Raw genomic sequence first — 22571 nt, 5'->3', positions numbered from 1 at the left:
TTCACCAGTCCGTGGGCTTTTTAAGCGCTTAAGGCAGCAGAAAGCAAACCTTTTGCAAGAGTCACTTCAATTGCTGTCCTTAATACGCTTTTAATGTGTCAAGTAAAGGTAGACTTGACGTGCTGTCATTTCTCCGACTTGCACACATTTGTACGGGCCCGCCAATTATTTCTTTCGGATTGCACATTGCCATCTGGATACAAACATTTTTCCTTTGGTGAGATAATCTTTCATAACTTGAGCTTTTCGGAATCGTTTATTCCCATCTGCTTCCATCCCGACCTTAGTTCTGGCAGGTAGCTCAGGTTTATAAGATGCTCAAGACCAAGCAAAAGGCCCATTTGTCAAGTCATTCAGCACTGTTCAGACTAATTCCAACATCCCAGCAGCATGACTGGGTGCTGCACCATTAACATAACATTCCAAAGGACCAAAAAAATGTCATCCCTACTCGTGGCCTGTTTTGTTGTGATTATTTCAGTGCTTTGTTATTCTACATTTACAACTCTGTGTCATCAAAGGCTTTCTTTGTGTCACCGGTTGAATTTGTTTCCCCTTCATTCCAACCTTCACAAGTAATATTTTGGCGAGTGTGCGCTTTGTGCAGCGTTGCTAGCGTTTTGCATTGTTGCTATTTGATCTCAAAATGGAGTTGAATTTGTTTTGTTAATGCCAGTCATGTATGATTATGGCGTGGTTCAAATTTCTACCGACTGTGTGTAATTAGTGACGGAGATTCTGCCTCAAACTTCACCAAGTTTTACAAATGCTTGTTGTTTGCATTCTTGCTTTCTAATTCTTGGTTGTCTACGCTTGGGTCCCAAGTGGCAGAAAGAAGCCACAGTGATTTCATTTCCAAACATGTTAAACATATGGACGAATCAGGATTTCACCTTTGCAGTCCTCCCAGAACTGCCGATTGAATTGAAATACACGGAAGGCATTGGAATCACAACATAAGTCGCACAAAATTACTTCTTGCATCTAACATGGCTTAGACAACTTAAACAGAGGTGTGTGATTTAATTCAATGTGAAGGGATTTAATTGAAATGGTGTTAAATCCACTATAGTTGGGGTTATTCACTGGGCAAACTATGTCGTGGGCAAACATGCAAAGTCAACCTTAATTGCCTGAAAATGAAGTGGAAAGTAACTCCCTGCTCAGACTCCCATTGGTCGGCAGGGGAAATAGTGGTGGCCTTTATCTGAAAAATCAGTAATAGCTGTGAACACCCAAAAACCAAATCTAATTGGATTGACCGTATCAGATTGACCGTGACAGAACAAAAAATATGAAGACGGAAAATAAAAACATCCTCACTCATGACACAATCAAATGTTTGTGCGGCACAATACAAGTCAGTATAAAGTTTAAGTGATGATACATATATGCATCTACCAGATGGATATAATATTGATAGAAAATTCTTTAATATTTGAATTTTATTGGTATTGTTTTGTGCAAAGTATTCCTCCAGCAAGCTTTGCATTAAATGATCTCTGTCCCTTTTATAAGTCATACAAATTCATTTTCTACTCTATGACAAATTGTAGCAACACTAGCCTTTGCTTTCTGTTTGTTTTTGCACCGCAAATGGCAAAATGTGCGCTCATTTTACTTTCATAGGAATACCCTTGTTAAAAAAAAAGATTAGGAGTCCTTATTCAGTATGCTCTGATTGTTATTCTGTTTTTTTTTTTTGTTTATCTCGGCCAACAGTCAGAAGAAAATGGTCCCCGGTGTCGGTCTGCTAGGTTGAGATCACGGCTTGCGATGTCTGATGGCAAAATGATGCTTGAGGGTTAATGCCCTCTGTTCAGGCTTCCTCGCTGAAATTGATAGGCCTGCTTTGACAGATGAGATAACCTGCTATCGCAGGCAAATGCAATTTACGGCTACGACAGATGGATGCGGAGGATGCTCTCTGAAGTAGGCCAATTTTACCTTGGGGAGAGACTCCACATGCAAAGAAGGCTCTCAGATAATGTTGCAAAGTTGTTGTTTCGCATGTGAAATTATGGAGAGGGCAGAGACGAATGAGGACATTTACCATTTTCCTGCCAGTCCATTATTATTCCCTTCTTTTATAGACAAACCAGAATAGAGAATGAGTGTAAAATTGCGTCCAGTGTTAGCTTTAAAATCTAGTTTGATGGCAAAAGTGGAGCTAGCTCATTTTCGGTGTAATGCAATCATGCTCGAACGCGATTGATTGCAGGTGGCAGGTGAAAACATTCATGTGTGTTTGATCTGTTATAAAATAAGAAATAGTGGTTTGTTTTGTTTCCCCAACTGCAGATTGTTGTTTCCTTTCAAATAACTAATTGATGATCCTGACATCAATTTGGCGTCAAATAGAAGTGGTGTTAGAAATTAATTATTTCTAATATATCCCTCCCCCCCGAGCACCCGCCTAATCATTTACCCCAACTGTGTTTTTGTTTTTCCTAAGTCCCTTTCATTTGTTTTGAAATGGCCAATTAAGAGTGATAATGCTAATGATGATAGGTAATAGTGGATATTATGGAACTAATAAGTTAAAAAGCAACTAATCAATAACTAACTAAGATATCAACAGGTCCTAATTGGTTTTTTGAGCCAGACATTTTTTCAACATCCACATTGGACTATGGCCAGTCATTCCCTGCTAAAATGTGACTTTGATAAATATTGCTGCTAAATATTAGTCATAATTTAAATGAGCACATGAACAAATCTAAAGACACACGCAGACATACACACGCACATACTGTTACAAACTTCAGCAGCAATTTGAAGTGGTGTGTATGGAACCCGAATGTTTCCTCTATTTTCTGTGTACTTGGTGAACTTTCACAATTGGCCAAAGGTATTACAATAGTTGACATTTATTGGAAGCTAGACACGGCTACAGTTAAATGTGACTTTCCCGGTTTTCTCAGAAATAGTTTGACTCCAACGAGACTTTTGAGTGCTTGGCTATTGTCGCCTCGGAGGGTTAAGATAGGCGACGTCTCCCTTCCTTTGTGAAACATGAGTGACTGCATTCCTATTCCTACTGACCAGTATGACCACAGGGGCACAGATATGCCGCCTCAGCCAGGATGCGGAACTTGAGAACACTTACCGAGCGTGGGGAACCGCTCAATATGAATATGCCAAAATGAATATGGCTTTCAAATCAGAAGCACAAGCACCTCAATTGTTTTTTTCTTTTTTAATAATTGCTCTTTCAGATTCAATTTATTTGAGAGAAGTGTGTTGTGTAGCTTTTCCTCTGATCCGCCTCTCCCTCATGAATTTTGTTGTTCTTCAACTGTGTTGACCCCCTGCTTTAAACCGGGGGCCCATTCATCACACTCAGCAGTTCCAGCACACTATTCCTTCCCAGCACAGAGCAGGTGTGAACGAGCCACTGACTTTGGTACTTTCAATTTGCTGCAGTGTGTTCTTTTCCAGAAACCACAATGTTGACGTAACAGTCAACCCTAAAGGTCACGTGAATACGTATTTTCTTTTCCCCCTAGCACGTCGGGTTTTTAAGATATTGTAAATGTCTTCAGTAAAGTAAAATATAAAATAGTCTCATATTCTACATATAGTTCTCTATAGTGATCACTGTGACGCCTTCTTGTAATCAAAAAGTAACTATGACAAGTGTGTGTCCCACTGCGTGCTGACGTGTGAACTCATTTACGAGCATGACGCAGGTGAATATATTAACTCGTTGATTTAACCTGACACAAACCACAGAGCCTATTGATTTTTGTTTTTGTTTTTTTGGGAACCACGGAGCCTTTAGAATTGAATTTTTTTGTTTAACAGAGAGGACACAGACAATCTCACCTGCCATTCTAATTTTTAGTTGATATCGTTCCACTCATAATCAAATGAATCATGCCAGTGCAGTGCTAATTGAACCCAATCTCACTTTCTGAAACTTAAAATAATAACCAACTTTGTGTAATGACAGATCTTTCATCTATATCATGTTTACACTTCGCCTCACCAAAACAATGACATATTGCATTGGTCTGTTTTTGCCCAATATTTCTTCATTTTGCCCAGGGGTTTGAAAAGATAAGCTTTTCAAATCCTCTATAAATTACAGCTTCTTCACAGCCGTGACATCCCCAGCAGAGCCTGAATCTTATCACTCCGCAGCGGCATGACGAGCTCTTCATTTTAGATCTCTGGAGCGAAAGCATTTTTGTTTCTAACCTTGGGGCCCCGCTGCTCACCAGCAAAAAAAATAAATAAATAAAAAGGAAGCAAGCCTGAGTGAACTGCTGTGGCTGTGTGTGTGTGTGTGTTAACTGAAGCAAGAGAGTTAAATGCGCAGTCCTAATTAATCACGAATAGGGAAAAGACAAAACTACAACGCGTAGCCCTAAATAAGAGTCTACATTGATTTTTGCTACGTTACATAGCTTCTACAGTATTTAGCTGTCCCATTGAATTGGCTGTATTTGCACGCCATTAAATTGTGGCGTGTGAGGTCAATTTAAATGGAGAAAACTGGTGCTTTTTTGATTTTGGAGTTGTGTTGTGGCGTTATTCAATAACATTATATTATATTGGTTGCCTTACAAAGGACCTGCTAGACAAAAACCTTTCCAAAACAACAACAACAACCCAGCAACAGCATTTGTTACAATCTGTACATTGTAATTAGAGCTGAGGAAGCAATGGGTTTACTCCTAATAAGTGTACAAGAACAAACTGGTGATTTGATCCAAATTCGAGGCTGTGAATCAGACGTGCAGGCTGCATGCTCCAGCACCAAAATGTTGCTCCAAACTGTGACTCCAAATCAATGAGCAATTATGCCCTGTGGATGTTTTCCCTTCATTTTCTTGCCACTCAATGAATCATGAAAAACGGAGAGAGGGAATCATTAAAAAAAAAACGGTTGTTTTTTGTAAATGAAGTGTGAGACATTTCGGGACGATAGCCGTTTTTAATTATTTGCCATTAGCTCAGTTCCCTAAGCTCCTGAGTTGTTTGTCAAATTTTTGTTGCTCTTTAATTCAACCAAGGAATGTGTATTTTTTTACGATATTACATGCAACAAAAATGTTCCCCTCAAATTCACAATACCCAAGATCTGCTTTTGATACAATGTTTTGACAAATGTTTTGTTTACTTATGGGCGCGTGGAGCCTGCAAAGCATGCCGTACGTTGTGCCGCATTTACTGATGTATGCAACCAACACAACTGACACAAAAATGTCAGAACTCTTTCTGAAGTTAGACCACCAACTCAGCACGCCAGACATTCACGATATCTTCTACTCGCAGAAATACTATAGTTACTTGTTTGTAAGCCTGTGTGGGATGCAATTTTGCTCTAAATTCTGACTGTCAGTGGAAATTGAACACACAGTACATAAACACACCATCTCTGTTCTGGATTTGGGCAGTATCGTTGTTGAAAAAGCGGCAGCAGTTCATCTTAGAATGCTAACTTTTGACTTTAAAGTTCCCAGTGCTTTGTAATAAAGTGCAGTCGTTGGGAAGAAAATGTCCCAATTTAGCTTTAAAGTTGAAGTGCCCTCTCGGCGGCATCCTTGATGAATTGATAGCGGCTCTTTTAATATGACTGCACTCCTCTCACACTTTCTCCGTGTTGTGTACTTGACTGACACAAATCAAATTAGCACTTCTGAAGGTAGCATGTACACACCTTTCCCCTGGCAACACTTTTTAATGTCAAATTGACAATCAGACCCCTTTATCATTTACATTGTTTATGAATATGCAAATACTTTGACAACTCTTCTAATTTATATTCCTGAAACAACTACGGTAGATAGATGGATAGATCGATCCCCCGCATTGAGTTAAAAAGTCTCACGGCATGGGGGTGAAATGATCTCCTCAGCCTTTCCATAAATATTATAATGATAGTGTTGTGAGTTATGAAGTGTAATCATTTCACATTTAAAATCTGCCATCATTTCTGTACAGATCTCTATAGAGTTTACATCTCATTAAATTTCTATGATTCTAAAAGTTACTTGTTTTGGTTGCTTACACATCCAAGCTATCCATAGTGGGAGAATATTCCCCAAAATTAATTCAAGCCTCACTTAGACTCATGTTTGCATTATTTAATGCATCTGATTTCATAGCTTGGAAATTTATTCACAACTGCAAAAGAGTGCGGCCCTGTAATTAACAGATTGTGGAGTTTTCATGAGATGCAAATTCCATTTGGAATTATCGTAGCAGCTTCGGATGTCATAGTAACGGTTACTAGTGACGTGACGTGTGCGTCATTCATTAACAGGCTACATTGTACTAAAAGCATGTGTTTGTATTTTGCATCCTCTATTTAATAAATCTAATAACAATAATTTATTCAGAATACTGTGGTCAGGACTGAACACATGTTTGGAGTCAGTCCATCAACAACAAATAGGAGAGCCAGGCATCATTTAAGCCTTGCTCAGCAACCATGGCGTCTGGGCCAATCACTTCAACAGCTCTCCCAACCTGTAAAAATCAAAAGACAAACAATTGATTCCAAATCTAACTCACCATCTGCACTGCTATGATGACTCGTTGTTGTGAGCAGACTAACAAACTGCAAGCGCTGTCATCACAGGAGCATGGAAGCAATTAACTGAAGCAAAATATGCCATATGATGTTTCATCTTCAGCGTGCGCTTGAATTACTACAGCCGACGACATAAAAAGCCTTGTGTGATACATTCGATGCCTCATTTAAGGCTTGCTTTGGAGAAAATTCACATTTAAAAAATCAAATAAAAGGTTGAAGGTGATTGAGAAACTGAGATTTCAAAGACTTCTGATGGGGTCTCCACTCTTTTGACCTTTGACCTTTTTTTCTGCCGCTTTCTCGCGTAGGTAGGGTCTCTCATAGTTTGAAAGTCGGCCGACAATTTTCAAATCTTGCCGTGTGCCCCAGGGGCTTCATGGAAGATGAAGATGTGGCCAACGCTCGCACGTTTTGTTCAAAGATAGCAGTAAATTGACATCTACTTTGAAGTCTGATCAAAATTCTGGTGGGAAAGTTCAAACTAAATCATATCTGACCTCATCGTGTTTTACAGGTGATTGCTTAGCGGACCTCAGTAGACCTATGTTGTGTGTTTTTAATCTGATGTCTGCTTGCTCCTTTTATCTTAAATAAAGATGATCAAAAAGCACTCCAGATGCAATCATTTCAGCTAAAGGATTGACTCGGGCAATTATTTTGAGGAGAAGGAACAGAAGATGAAGAATGTGTGTCGAGCTACCTACTATTGAGTTGTTAGCTGTCGTAAATGGAAGATCAAGTAGCTGGAGCAAATCATTCCTAATATATTTAATCTCAGTGAGAAAATTCACATCATCTCTTCTCACAGAAGTCATTTCCTTTTTCTCCTTAAGTGAACCTAACTTGTTGTTCTAAAATCCCACCTGGACAAATTAAGTAGCGCACATTTGGAGCAATTACTTGAAACAAACTGCCCAGCAGTACATTTGGGCATGCAGGGGAATATTCTAAACATTTTATAGCAGATTTGAGATGTGCTGTAAAATGAGTCCGTTGATTATATTCTACAAAATCAAGTATTATTCATTCGGAGGAAAACCTGGAGAAAGCAAATGTGCATTTTCCTCTTTCAGTGTTGTCACCCAAATTGAAGTATGTGGAATAATATTTGTTGCGTTGTTTATTTGACCAAAATGTTGTCATGCACCATGCCGCTCGAAGAGAATGGGAAAACAAATCGATCCTTTGTCCTTTTTGTTTTAAGTGGAGTGAGACAAGAACCATTTGTTGAAATTGAAGGGAATCGGTTCATGAAGTGAGAAGAAAAACAGAGGGCCCGTCAAAGGTAATTGAGGCCAAATAGCCCTTGGCTTTACTGTGAATATGGTGAAAAATAAGGAAATAGTACCTGTGTTTTGTCCCTAACAACTCAAATGAGAGCAGCACCTCGACACATTAAACCCCAGTTGAGTCCAGAAGCCGCTGAAATTTTTTTTTCACCCAAATCTTGATGTGTATTACTAGCAGGCTGCTCAATTTGTGAGCTTGACTTCGATTAACAGGGCGAAGAAAATCACTGTTAGCCCCTTCCAAAGTTTCCCACCACATCACAAGGTGCAAAACACTAAATCGATAGTAAAAGAGCTAATACTCGCCACAGCATTGGACTGCGAAAAGTGCTCAGACACTGAATCCTGCCTCGGGAGTTGGATATTTGACATTTTATCACATCTAATAGGCAAATGTTTGCCTTACAAATAGACGAGGCCACTGACAGAAATAGCCGTTACTGTTTATCGCTTAGGCCTAGTTTGACATGTCAGCATTATTGCGTAAACATAATGGACTTTTTATCCTTTTCCCGAATAGCTCAAATGTAAGCGGTATTGTTGGAAATTCTCCAATATCCAGGGTGCCTTGGACTTTCAGTGCTTGCTTCCCCCACTGCGCCAGAGGAGCTTAATGTGAGAAAACAGCTATGGTGAAAAAAGGCTGAAAAATTCTGTTTTCAGGATGAGTGGCTGCATCATTTTTCTCAAGACATGCTATGTGCAGTGACTCTTGACAATAAAAGATCATCATGACAGGAACTGATTGATTGTCAGCGCCGCAAATATCTCAATAGTGAGCATTTGTGACCCTCCATGGAAAATCAGCCATGCCAGCAGTAGAAGGCATTCATAAATTGGCATTCCTCTCTCCGCATGAATATTTTCCTGCTGAGCTGCAATTTCTGAATGCTTCGAATAATATACAGCAAACTGAGACAATGCATAACCTCTCGTTACTACACAAGATAAGCGTCACGTTTCATCCTCCACTATGTTGCATCCGAAGGTGATGAGTCATCATTTGTACAACAATGTTCAAAGGTCTCACAAAAGGCAGTCAGAACTGGCAAAGGAACAGAAAAAGAAAGATTCAGAATGATCCACTTTAAGTCTTGGTCGGCAATCGCCAGGCGCTTTAAAAGAAATGCTGAGCTGTGGCTGAGGAGCACAACTCAAGGAAGGACTCGAGGAGTCACACGGATGATAGCTGTAATATGTCCACGACGTCTCTGTGGGTGTGCTTTCACTATCTGAGTAAATAGAATCTCTAGCAGGTCAGTGTTTCAATATGTTGTGTGGACTTTTCTTGAGAAAGCCAACATGAGTCACCTTTGGAATGTTTAACAATAAAGCACACTGGGCATATTCGTCACGTTTTTACTCTACAGTGCTGGACTCCTTCCTGGAGGCTCATGAATATGTAGCAATTTTACCAATCATTTGCGCCATATATGCTTGCTAGTTTTTTTTAATGCGCTCAACATGCTCAGATCGCAAACTGCGTCTGTGACATTGTCCTTAGTGCAGTTCCATAGTTTGCATTGTAAATGAATTCACAAAATATGATCAAAGGAGTTATTTTTCTTCGAGGCTGCAGCAAAGCCAGACATTATGGATGACAACATGATGGCAAGATTGGTCACGACGAAGCTTGCGATGCACTGTATTTAATGGCGCTTGGCCGTGACATCTGCCAGAAGCCCAAGCAATGACCGCATCTGTCACATGGAATTCTTTCTTGGGACATTAATGGATCATTTTAGTATTTTGACAAGAGTGACATTCTGCCATACTAAAGGCTGATCAGCCTCTAGTGTCTATCTAGCCTTTTCCACACAAATGTTTCTTGTATTTTTTTATTTATTTTAGACTTGCTTTGGATAGTAATGTGAATCCACTTGCGAAAAATTGCTCCCCTCCACTCATGGGCCTAGGATATTTCAGTCATAAAGTTTATGAGCAACACTCCCAATGTTATGATATAAAAGCTCTTGAAGGCGCGTGACGCACATCGTATTGCTTTATAAGGACATGAATAGCACAAGCCGGTGCTCGATAAAATTGAACACACTGCTCGATAGGAGATCGAGTTTATTGCAAAATAAAACAAATAAGACGAGAATAATGGGAGCATCTCTTTTATTGTGCTGGATGTGTTTCCCCCGATTCTGTGTGTGCTCACAAGAAAAGAAAAAACAATGGACAAAGCATATTAGTACGGCTCAAGCAGAGGTACAGGTACATTTGAAAGTCCTTGTAACAAAAAATGGTGAAACTTTAGCATGGCAACAGATGGGTGTGCTTAAAACATTTTTTATCCTTATAAAAAAAATGTTGCGCAGCGCTTGAGGGGGCTGCAGGTTGCCCTCAAAAAGCCTCGGAACACCATTAAGACGGAACAATTTGTCGACTCTCTGTCATCTGCAAAGGTGCAGTCATTATTCCAGCCTGGAGACTTTTGGAAACAACACTGTCAGTATGGCAGAATGTTCGTGAGATCCAGCGGGTGAGCGCGCTGCCTTTTACCTTTTATGTGATACCTGATGCCTGACAATAAGAAAAACTCCATATGCATCATTGAGTTTAATGAGCAGGTGCAATCCATGTGGGATTACTCCTCATTTGAGAAGAGCTCCATTCTCTCACCTTTCAATTCTGTATAAAGATGTTACAAATCCACAGCTAGTTTGATTAGATATTTTTAGACAGAAATATTACGTTGAAGGAAAGAAGAATCCACCTGATGCCGTCAATTTGCAAACTAAAGACAGCATTACCAACACCGCCTCATTGCTTGAGAAAAAATCACCCCTACAATTACTTGATTTTTTTTTTAAATACCTTATAGCAAATGAAATCATACCGGTGATTTATATTTGCAAATGTCTTTGATTATCTTTGTTTTAGTGGTGGGCAAAGTTTCATCATAAAATAAAAATGAGAACAAGATTAAAGGCTACTTATGGAAAATTATCTTTAATTGCTTGTATACAAATCTCTGGATGGTCTGGTCCCTATCAAGTAGAAAATGCAACAAATAAATATTACATTAGCTGTTTATTTATGAAAACATGCCTCTAAGTGAGCTTTTTGGCAAGTGAAATTTAGCTTGATGGGAGTTTGAGAGTCAGTGGAAAACAACATTTTGTATGGAGGAACTAGGACAGTTAGATATTTTTCGAATTAAGTATAAATTACAATTTTATTCAAATTTATTCAAATCAGATTAGATATCTGACATCTTTAAACAAAAAAAATACAAAGCATTCAATGTGTTTTTACATATGCAAAACACGGAAAAGATTAGGAATGGCTGCTTTAATGGAACGGGGGCGGCGATAATGGAAATACAAAAGCACACGATTTAAAAGTGTCAAGCCAGAATGCCATGCATTAATCTGGACTATGCAAGTCTTTGTTGCAGTGTAGATAAACCCAAGAATATTGGTACGTTCCAATTTATGCTAATGTTGTTTGTTTATGAGATCAAAGCTGTTATAGGGCAAAAGCGCAGCTGTTGATGTTGCGCTTTGTCTTTCATTGTTTATTTTGCATATGCCTTGCATTGTCTTTCTCTGTGTCAATACACTTGGCACGTCACGATGGATATGGATAATGGATTGTGGACATATGGATATTAGACACACACACAAAAGCATTATTTTGGTTCCTATATCCGACATTGCCGGATCAAGGTAGCCAGCAAGCAAATTTTTAATTTCATGGTTTCTGTCTGTACATTTGTGTCCTTTATAAAGTAGCACATTTTTAAAGTCACAGTTTGGGAATGTGCAATTTCTTCAGATCAAGAAGGTTCTCTTATTTATCTGCACAGATGTCTTCCATGTTTGACAATATTCCGCCTGCAGTTTGTAGCCCTGGGCTCTGTTGGGGGCCCACTTGACCTCTGAGTAGGTCGGGGGCACCTGAAATGGATGCAGCCCCTGTGGAGGCGAATCATGCCAGGCTTTTTAAAGTAGAGCTGCATTGTTACAAATGCTTGATGGAAGAATGCTCTCCATCCATGCTCAAGTAAAAAGAAAAGTCAACTCTTAAGTTTCACCATCATGACCAAAAGAAAAATCTCAATTTAAAATGATGAAAGCAAACCTGGGAAAAGGACATCAAAGATTATAAACGATGACAAAAAATAAATAATACAATTTAGGTACAAAAATCTGACATGCAATTGTACATCGAATTTAAGAATTCAGGTAGAGGGCTAATTCCTGATACCCTGAATAACTTGAACATATGAACCAGTACTTTTGCTTACTTTTGCTAACTTTAATAAAGAAAAACTTTTTTTTAATCCAAAGTGCTGGAAGGTTACCTGTCAAAAAGTTGCTGTGGCTCCTTTAATTTTCTGCTGAATACAATGATGTTAGCAGAACACGCAATTCCAGCCTATTGTTGGAAGGGCCACTTGTCAGGTGCTATTATGAGCAGTAGTTATCGGGTCAAACAGGAAGCTTGCTGCGGGCTAAATGAGTGAGCACGCTGGGACGCGCGGCACAAACCTCTTGCGCTGAATGGCTTTTTCTTTTGTTTTCTCTCCTTAGGCATGCAACAATCTAGAGCAGACAGCCATGCATAGTGCTCATCACCAAGTTCTGACAACCTTTAACAAAACTGCAGCTTGAAAAGTCGTTTTTGAAGAAGTCTCCCGCTGCGCTTTCTTTGGGGATGGCTGAGTCACAGTGAGACAGAAAGAAGTTGAGATATTGGTTGAAAATTCACATGGGAGGGAAATATTCAAATAAGAACGACAGCATTGTTAGCGAAACACAAGTGCATTGATGAGATTTTGGTTAGACTTCTGTTTGTTCGATGACTCCTATAAGCGTTAGTTTGGTTCTCAGTTGCACGGCTGTCAAACTTTTCACTGTACTTGTTGGAAATGGTGAGAGTCTGTAGGCATCTATAGGTTTCAAAGTGCTTTCTATTAGGAGATAATGGCTTGTGTAATGATGAAAAATATCCACATCATCATAAATTTGTCTGGTAGTAAACTTTACAGAGCATATTTCCCTCAACGCCATAAATATGTCAGTTGAAGAGCACGTCCCCCTACAGCCATTACTTTAACTGGATGGATGGCTTCTTGCCAGACAAAATATTGTCTTTTCTATTAGCTGCTCAATAAGTGGCAAAAGTAGACTGGAGGCAAAAAGCTTCAAAGAAGATTGCTGCAGAAAAAAAGGTCATGCAAAAAAATATCCCTTACAATTGTGTGGAATTGAAGTTTAGGGGAAATTAAGTCGAGAGTATTTCAAATAATACATTCAAAAGATCAGTCTGTAAAAGGATTTTTGTGAGATCAGCGCAGGTCTGTGATCAACGTGCACAGTTTGTTCTGTCTGGTCATGAATGCATTCATCTTTACTGGACACAGAAAACATCATTGGCTATAGTTGCATAGTCACGCCCCCGACTAGACTAGACCATAGCCAGGAAGATTCCAGTCCAAATCTCAATGAAAGCACAGCTCCTTTTAGCCATTAAGGGACTCAGTGATTGACTTATTGATTTTCCAGGTACCAAATGCCTCTGCAGAAGTCTGCATTCTCCACATTCTCTTGTTTCCTATTGATTTTCCTCCGCACCTCCATTTCTCGAGGTGCGTGACCTCCCGTTCGAATGCATACGGAAACTGCTGCTAGGTTCTTTCACTTTAATTAGGCCAGTAAGTATACAAAGGACATTCTTTCTTAGCCGCATGTAACTTTATCCGCTCCCATTGCAGTTCTCCACGACACGCTGGTTTGCTGCAATTCAGGATGCCGGTGTTTGTGGCATTTACATTAGGTGGAGGAAAGTGTATTGTGTTGGTGTCCATGCAATGAAAAAAATATATTGACTTGCTCAATGCTGCATACGGCTCAATAAATAAAACCCCAAGCCACTTTTCACCGCGCCACTTGCTTGACAACTGTCATCTGTCCACTCTCCCAGCATGCCGCTTGGTTATTGTAGCCCACCTACAAGCGCTTATAAATAATCAAGCTTTTGTGGATTGGGAAAACATGTACCAAAAACAATGGAGAAGCCTTACCGATTTGACTGTGCCAAATTAACATCATCTCATGAGTCATTAATAAAGCCAATGGATCATAACCCGCTCTCATTCTTTGAAAGCAAATTTATTTTTTTATGAGGATTGGCTCAGGTTTTGACACTGAGTGTCAGCGACGTTTTACTCAAATTTTGAATTGACTGGAAGCTTTTCATCATAAAGTGATTGAAAGCAGAGTAAAATGGTTAGCTGCCAGAATATATAACCCTTATGGCTCCAGCGTGGCTCTTGTCCGAAAGTACGCTTTACAGTCGACGTCAATCAGACGATGACACTTTAATTGAATCCTGATTTTAAAGTTTTAAAACTTTTCTGCTCTCTAAAATAAATGACGTGACAGCTAACGTTTAACAAGGTCTCAAGAAATAGCGGACTGCCTTCGCTTAACGTTTCACTATTATGAGGTCATAAAGAAGCCTCTAAGTGATTGCAACTTGATTAAAGAGATAAAAGCTTCCTTTGCAAAAGAGGGTCTCGCTTCTATTTACAAACTATACCTGAATATAGTCAATTAAAAGCCTCAAGATGCGCCATCATGAAATCATGATGTGAAATGCATTATAACATCTTTTTTTTCTTCCCCTTATTGACTTTTTATGGTGCAAAAAGACACATTTTGGATGTTTTAGGTCAACAGATTAATTACATGTCCATTATTTTAAATGGGGAAAGGTGATTTAACATGAATGTTTTGAGATATAGGCATGGTTCAGACAAAATCATACGTCAAGGCTAAACCGAGGGCAGTGGAATCCCTATGGCAAGCAAATCTATTTCTGAACAACATTTTCAGATAAATATCGCCTCGGATCCCAAACCATGTTTCAGTGGCAGAATCTACACGGAATGCACTCTTGTGTTTTCTCTCGCACAGCGTGAACCGCTGTGCATCACATATTTCACATACAGATATGATCTTTACAAAACGTTGTTGTTGTTTTTTTATACAGTTCTAATTAGACCTCAGTGTGGCTTCCAAGAAAATGAAATATGCAAGTGATTGTGCGATTAGGAAGGAATGGAATGTGTCGCTGCTCTGGCTGCGTCCACTATGCTAATTTCCATTCATTTTGATGAGAAAAATATTTGCAAGCACAGACTTGGAACAAATTGTGCATAGGCAATAATAATACATACAAAAATCTCTTGCAGGACAGATAATCATCTCATTCATGAACATTAAAAGTTCTTATTAGATATGTCAAAATAAATAGAGTACATGCAGCCATAATGGAGGGTTCATTTATTAGTGAGTAGGAAATGTGATTTCTTTCATTTTTTTTTTTTTTTTTAACTCTGGCTGCTGTATACGGCCTGGCTTGTTTCTGGTCACTCTCTTGGCATCAGCATATGTCAAATTGAAGTTTAAAAAAATGATGTCTCAAATAGTTGAGCCTTGAGGGATACACACATCGCTGGCCAGGAATTTGTTGCTTGGCATTGCCTCTACCAGAGATCGCTGGTGTATGTTTAATCCGTCACTCATCTCATGTGCTTGTGGAATGTGAATCAGAAGAGAAAATACAGTACTCGCTTTCCACTGTAAAGGTCAAGTCAAGGATTCGGAGTCCCATAGTTGGTGATACGGGATTATAGAAATGTTTGCTTGTGCAACAATAGGATGAGCTTGTAAGCTAAGAGTGTCACTGGGTGATGATTGTGTAACATGTGAGTCAGACCTACTAACAAAGTGTGTGCTGCTCATTGCTTGGATTCAGCGCTTCTCTGATTGGGTTTATTCTATGAGCAAAGCGTCAGACCTGTTCAAACTCATATTTGCAAAGGTGTGTTTTGATGTTGTTTTTTTGCTCTTGTCATCAGCGCAAACAAACCGTACAGCATCTTCAAATGGCTCTATTTCTGGCTCTGTGGTTTAAATAATAGATGAAACACAAGAAGTCAATTATCTATCTATCTATCTATCTATCTATCTATCTATCTATCTATCTATCTATCTATCTATCTATCTATCTATCTATCTATCTATCTATCTATCTATCTATCTATCTATCTATCTATCTATCTATCTATCTATCTATCTATCTATCTATCTCTGAAAGCTGCAATTCTGAACGAGTGCCTTATTGAGGGCTGCGGCAATCCTTTTTTTGAGGCATCACAAAGAAGATTCACCTCATTCTCCGAGTCTACCGCATAGTGTTCTTAAGCTTTGGATTTACAGCCTGTCATTGGGTAAAGCCTTGAATTAGCTTAATAAGGAGAGCTAGACACATGACTTAAACCTCACGTGGAGAGTGACAGCAAGCCAATATGGTGGTGTTATACTTTGTTGTGTAAGTATGATTGGGGGGGTGCTATGTGAAAAAGCCACACCAGATGGTATGGATCTCATATCCATTTGTGAATAGAAACAAAAATAGACATCTCTTCAATCCAAATGAACTGATTTTGGTTTTGAACTCTTTGGAGCGGCAATTCAGAGTGTCTTGCCCAAGGAGACTTGGACAGCGGGCAATTGATTGACTGACCCTTTGATCATTGGACCGGTGAGCCAGCAGTGGTTTTGAAATGCTTTCTGCTTTGCACCCGTGACGTGACACGTCAACACCTTTCTGCTTAGGGATGTGGAAAAAAAACATCCATTAAGCCATTAGCACATGATTGCAGCCATTGGCTCTCTATGCACTTCCACAAGGTGTATGGTATGCATGATCCAAATGGTTCTGTATCTTTTTGGCAAGAACATGAGAATCACATTAAACTCATCACACATCATCACCAAAGTGCATGCTAGTACTGGTTTGGTGGTGTAATTGAAAGATTAGCATGGCTACAGTACGTGGAGAATAGAGAGCATGATTTAAATGCAAGAGAATTCACTCAAAAGGGGACCTCAGCTCGCACTTAATGTGTTCATTTAAAAACAGTCGCTTGCTGCACCTTCTGTAAAACAGATTGCAAACTGTCGGGAATGACCCAATGTCTTAAAGCAATTTTGGAGCTTACCATTAGGTCGCCCAAAACAGTAATACAATCCAAGAGGCACTGGTGTAATAGTTTAGCAGAAAAAAGGGAAAAAATCCCTATACACTGTCCATTATGATCCTATGAACATATGATCAGTGGCATGTGAAACTTTGCCTTAGGCACATAAATACATATAAAGATAATTAGACTGTATTTGTCCTGATTTTTACGCCTTCCTGACCAAGAGCATTAACGGCCCGAATAGCTTATATCTTATCAGATTGTCCTCCTGTCTGACGTGTGATACAAATGCATTTTCCCAATAATAGTATCTGAAAGGAGTTTAGGCTGACATTTTTAAATATTAAACATGTTCATCGTGCCCTCAACGCTACTTGTGTTGCAGCTACTCTGTGATAAAAATGAGAATCTGCACAACAGCAAATTCATTGTTTATATTGTGACGCTGCAGTAGAACAATTCCGTGGTGGCAAATGGGAATAAAAGTGTAGGAATAGATTTGGCTTTCTTTCTGTGTGTTCACTGGCGACTTTCATCATGTTGTTTGTGTTGTTTTGAATGCATGCTGGGACTTTTCCATTTAGTTGCCACAGCTGGCAGTGGTTGAATGAACATTTCCACAGGTCATGTGGCTTGACTTTATTTTCCAAGAATGCATTCCATGTCCCTTCCTTCAGTGTCGCGATCCGCATATAGAATTCAGTTGTATGCGGGTGGCACACTATTTACGTTTAGGTGGCTCAGACGAATATGCCACTTCACATATAGTATGTTTGAGTCTGTTTGTTTTTAGTCTATAGATGTCCTACTTTATGGTTTGGTACAACAATCAAGGTCACAAAAGTGCACAAAATGTTTGGCAACAGTATTAGTGATTTTCCAGGTCGCAAGGTCATTTTAAACGAGCCCTACCGAGAAGGCAACATTTGCTGCTTTTGAAAACGCAATTCATACTTGAATCTAATCTTAAGGTTAGGATATACGTAGCGGCTGAACAAAGCAAATACAGAATAGTCTATCAATGATAATTTTCTTGCATGGTGAGATAATGAGTTCTTACTTAGTCTAATTCAGTGACTCGTATGCAATTAACCTTTGAGGTGCTAAGGTGCTAACTGAAAGCCTCAAGGCAGTCAAGGTAATATGCAGTAACTCCTAAAACTTTATTATTATTCCTAAAATAATGGGCTAGTTCATTTTTGACACCCCCCTTTATAATAGAGCTCCTTTAATGAGCATCTTATTATTCAGTCTAAAGTATGTCCATCCATCTAGTGACTATCCGGCTTGTTCCCATTATTGAGTTGGTCAGCAGCAATTCCTAGTTAAAGAGAAGGAAGAAAAGAAGAAAACTGAAGCATAATTAGGAGTGTTGGGTTGCAAAAATATGTATCAACAATAATAGCATCCTCGATGTACAATAAACACAATATAAATTGTCAAGTCTTATGAACGATTGAAAAGAATAGCCGCCGAGAGTGTTTGGTAATTTGAGTTTCAATTTCAAAAAATACTTTAGCACATTGCTTATTTTCTGTCAAAACTTCACAGTTGCCATCTTGGGTGAAAAAGATAGTCGGTGATGCCCCAACTCACCGGTTGTCAGCTGATGCAGTTTGATGCATTAAAGCAAGTGGAGAAGAGCACTTGAAGAACGCAGCCTTCAAAGAAGCCACTGAGATCGGGGCTGCTGAATCAGATTTCTCTTGAGTAGGATAATAGCATTCAGGTCCCCGGAGGCAAAAACAAGGATGTGTCATAAATTATGAATTTGTGGGAGAACAGCAATGGATGGTGGTGTCATGCAATAATTGCTACAGCTCTCCAAGTGACGCTTGCGAGTACTTGTGCCATGTACACTGCAGGCACCTGACCAAAAAGACAAGTAAGCCAAATTGCTGCTGCCCTCACTTATCATATTCAGATAAAACCTGGTTCAAAGTAGGGTTGTACATACTTTGGTCAATTTATGGCCGCAGTGAGGTTTTGGAGCATCTCATGAACTGAGCGGAATTATTCACTCGCCTTAATTTATTTCAATCCTTTTCTATATCTGAATGCAAAGCTTTAATGAATTAGTGTGGATTTCAAATATGGCGCCTTAGAATTAGCAGTGTTTTGCTCATTTTTCTGTTTTTTTTTTTCCCCACACATTTTTTGTTATTTAATGCTCTTTGTACATTGGATCTGTGTAATAAGATTGATAAAGTGAAAGAAATCTGAAGCCATGCAACCCCCAGTTCAAGCTGAAGTAACAAATATTCTAGTCTGCTGTTTCGTATCAGACAGACTCAGAATATTAGACACAAGATAATGAGATCCAATCCACCAGTTAGATGAAAAAGTGTACCACTAAAACATAATTATGCCTGTAGAGGATTTTTAATTAGTTCATTCACTTTACAATTTGCATGTAAACCAGTATGGTATAGACAGAGCAGGAGAGATGGAAGAGGTCTCCGGGAGTTGACTTGCTCAAGGTTTCCTATTCATTAGTCACAAGGAAACGGGCAGCACTCCAACAACCATGCCCTATTTTCATAATTTGGTCATGAATTGTATCCTGATTTTTTTTTCCCTCTCCTCTGCTCATTTTGTCTGCAGCAAGTTTCTAATCGTCAATCTTTTGATCCTAAAGAAAGTACTTAGCGCCATATCTTCACATAAACAGTATAATATTGTAATTGTAGGAAAATCAGAGCGTTAACGACTTAATGCCACCTTTGTTTAACACGTCATTATTTTTTCTGCCAATTAACACATCCCTTTTATTTGTAAAGCCTTGTAGTCGGAGGATTACGGTCCCGATGCAGCAGACACGTTCACGTATGAATTAGACTGCAACCAATATACGCAATGCGCTAGAATGGAGGAGCCGTTTGCAATGTGAAGCATCCTCACCTTTAGGCTGCTGCTTAGCAGTTAACATTGTGCTGCAGCTCTCAAAGGGGTCTGCATGGGCACTCTCAGACTCTTCAGCGCCAAGAGCGAGGCCGGTGTAGTGCCATCCCTGGCCAAGAGCTGACTATTGTCACTTGGAGCGACTCCAAGGAACTTGCGATTTCGACACGAGGCGTATTTATTTTCCGCTCATGTAGCATCAATTAAATTCTGGCTCATTTGCTGCGAAACTGCTTCACTAATGACAATGCTCATTAGTATTAAACAACAAAATGAAGGCATACAACGTGCAAAAGTGTTGCTGCAACAATTGAGCAATAATAATTCATAATAATATATGCGTGCTCACAGTTGTTGTGGGTTTGGAATTTGATTTATAGAAGTGCAGTGGCATCTTTATTCTTAATGGAACGTGCACCAAACTGGACTTCCTTTCCATCGACATCAACAGACTGTGTGTTTTCCCATTTTGCCTTCTTTCGAGTTGTTAGTGTAGCTTTCCTTTCAAATGCTAACTTCATCCACAGACCTGACTACAGTATTGCAACATAACACTCGCGGTGAAAAGGAATCCAAGCGCCAGAGCTTGAGCATCCATATCCCGCATTCCCTCTTAAAGGACGAGGATTGCATGTGACACTGTGACCACTTCTTATTCTCTGCTTCTCTCCTCCATGTTTTCTTACAGGTTTGAGAGTGAACTGATGAGGTGCATTACTTCTTCTTCAGTACACAGAGACTTGTCAAGGTCAGTGCATACTGCATACATACAGTCAGTGAGTCAGGCTGACTATATATACACACGTATATTCTGTATTTACAGTATCTTCTGTGTTTAAAACCATCCAAATCTTGTTTTATCAACTAAAGTACAGTATCTTGCTCATGGTTTGCCTCAAAAATGGTTTGATCCACCCCATCCCTCAGACGCCATGAGATTTAATAAACAGTATGCTTCAGGAGGCCATAGATAGCTTGAAGTGTTGCCCAAAACTAAGGTCAATGTATTTATTATTTGCAATAATGCGCACTTGATTTATTCCATGTTTGGCAGAAAATCCTTTTATTCTCTTCAACTATTCAGTAAGAGGCGAGATCTCAGCTGCAGTGGCATTTGAAAAATGAGCCTGTAACAGAAGTTTATGTTCACATTTGCACTTTAGTGCTCCAGCATTCATTTTCTTGGAGTCTGAAGAAACCTGGACCATTTATATTTGGCAATGTTTTTATATTTGAGATTTTGCAAATATTTTTTTGTACTTTTTGGGTTTTTTTTGCTTCATTTAGGTGCTTGCATAGCATGTATCAAACAAATGTCTACTTTTTATCCATCCAACTTTTCTCAGTTGGGAGGAGAACTGATTTTAATTGCTTCCCCACAGATTGCAGCCTCGCAAAGAAACTGGGTTAATTGCAAAAAAAGTGAGCGCCAATTGTGACCTTCACAGAGTACTGCCAATTATACTCGGTGCATCACACAGCCCCAATGTGGCGAGAGACTCACTCACCATTGACGTTATATAATTGTGTAATAGCATTTAGAAGAGTTAGGGTTATGACACAAAATGCCATTATGGAATTGGTGTACTGACCTGACTATTTGCAAGAAAACTTTGGCTGCAGAGATAAATGTGTTGTGATTATTATTATTATTATTTTTACTGGGTTTGTCGGTGTCTTTGGGACTCAGATCCGAGTCATTACTACGAGTTACACAATACAAGCAAATTGTGACAAGATGCTTAGGCAAAGGCGAAACCACTGGTGAAAACCGGGGTCAGATTTTGACAGCTTTACTTTGGCTAAGCGCATTTGCTAACCGCAGAGTAATTGGCTGAAATGAAATCACAAACTTCAAGACTGTTAATTGGTCTGATGGGAATGTGTGATCACACTGGCCATGTGTTGTCTGTGCTGTAGCAAATCTTAAACACATTTCAGCTGAATTGATGGCTTCCAGGTGTTCCAGTTTAAACATTCATTTTTAGATCTCATTTATATTCAGGCAGGTACTTGTACGTATACTTTTGATTCATTAGAAAACATTTTGTTTAAATTGTATCAGCTTTGACAAGCTGCTTTAATCAAAGCTACTCAAAAGTAGATAAAAGGCCCGTTAATTCAACATTCTCACTATGCATCTTGAAGAAAAAAAAAAGCTCTCAATTTATTTTGACCTTACCATTTCATTACTCACTTGAATCCCATTACACTCTTTTATAACATGTTGCATCAGAACCAGTTATTTGTGAAGCAATCTATGAATCAATCAAATGAGATCTTCCCAGCACAGTGGAGTGCTTTTGCAACTTTGAATAGGAAATGAATTTACCTGATTTTTTTTACCTAACATGTAAGAAACTCACTGGTGATACATTACTGGCATAAGTGAACATTTTTAAAAAAAAAAATACCTCCAAAAATTGCATTCAGTCTCATGGATGCTATAAACACAAACACAAGCTCTGTCGATAGTCTTTATTATTAGAACAGAAGAAAATAGGTATTTGGGGACTAGCTGACAAGAGGTGTGTGTGGGTGCTGTGTTTAGCTGACATGTTTGATTACTCCTTTTGTTTGCCAAGAAACAGTCCTGCCTGAAGGGAAGAACACATTTGATATGCTAAACAAAAGATGCTCTCTTACAACAGCGACATCATCCACAATGGAAAATGCAAAATTGATAAGATCTTTCCATGTCACATTGTGGAGTCAAGTGGAACCCTCAGTGGACTGATTGTCCCACATTGTCATTTATTTTTAAGCTCAAATCAATTTTCCGCTGTGATTTTGTCAAAGCCACTGTCTTAATTAGCTCCCCCAAACA

General features: G+C 39.1%; 1 protein-coding gene across 4 annotated transcripts in view; it reads left to right on the top strand.

Annotated features, from left to right (window-relative positions):
- LOC148384838 (leucine-rich repeat and fibronectin type-III domain-containing protein 2) overlaps nt 1-22571 on the top strand; it is a 94204-nt gene that overhangs the window by 47089 nt on the left and 24544 nt on the right. For 2 of the 4 annotated variants that reach the window (XM_088400683.1, XM_088400684.1), the window contains one exon: nt 20433-20492. The exons of the other annotated variants lie outside the window; for them this stretch is intronic. The gene's annotated coding sequence lies outside the window, so the exon portion shown is untranslated. The remainder of the gene's footprint in view (nt 1-20432; nt 20493-22571) is intronic. 4 annotated transcript variants of the gene reach the window in all.

Source organism: Syngnathus floridae, chromosome 16 (genome assembly GCF_059516105.1).
Source record: "Syngnathus floridae isolate MCC-2025c chromosome 16, RoL_Sflo_1.0, whole genome shotgun sequence".
In the NCBI taxonomy this organism is placed as follows: domain Eukaryota; kingdom Metazoa; phylum Chordata; class Actinopteri; order Syngnathiformes; family Syngnathidae; genus Syngnathus; species Syngnathus floridae.
This window is presented reverse-complemented; position numbering and strand designations above follow the sequence as displayed.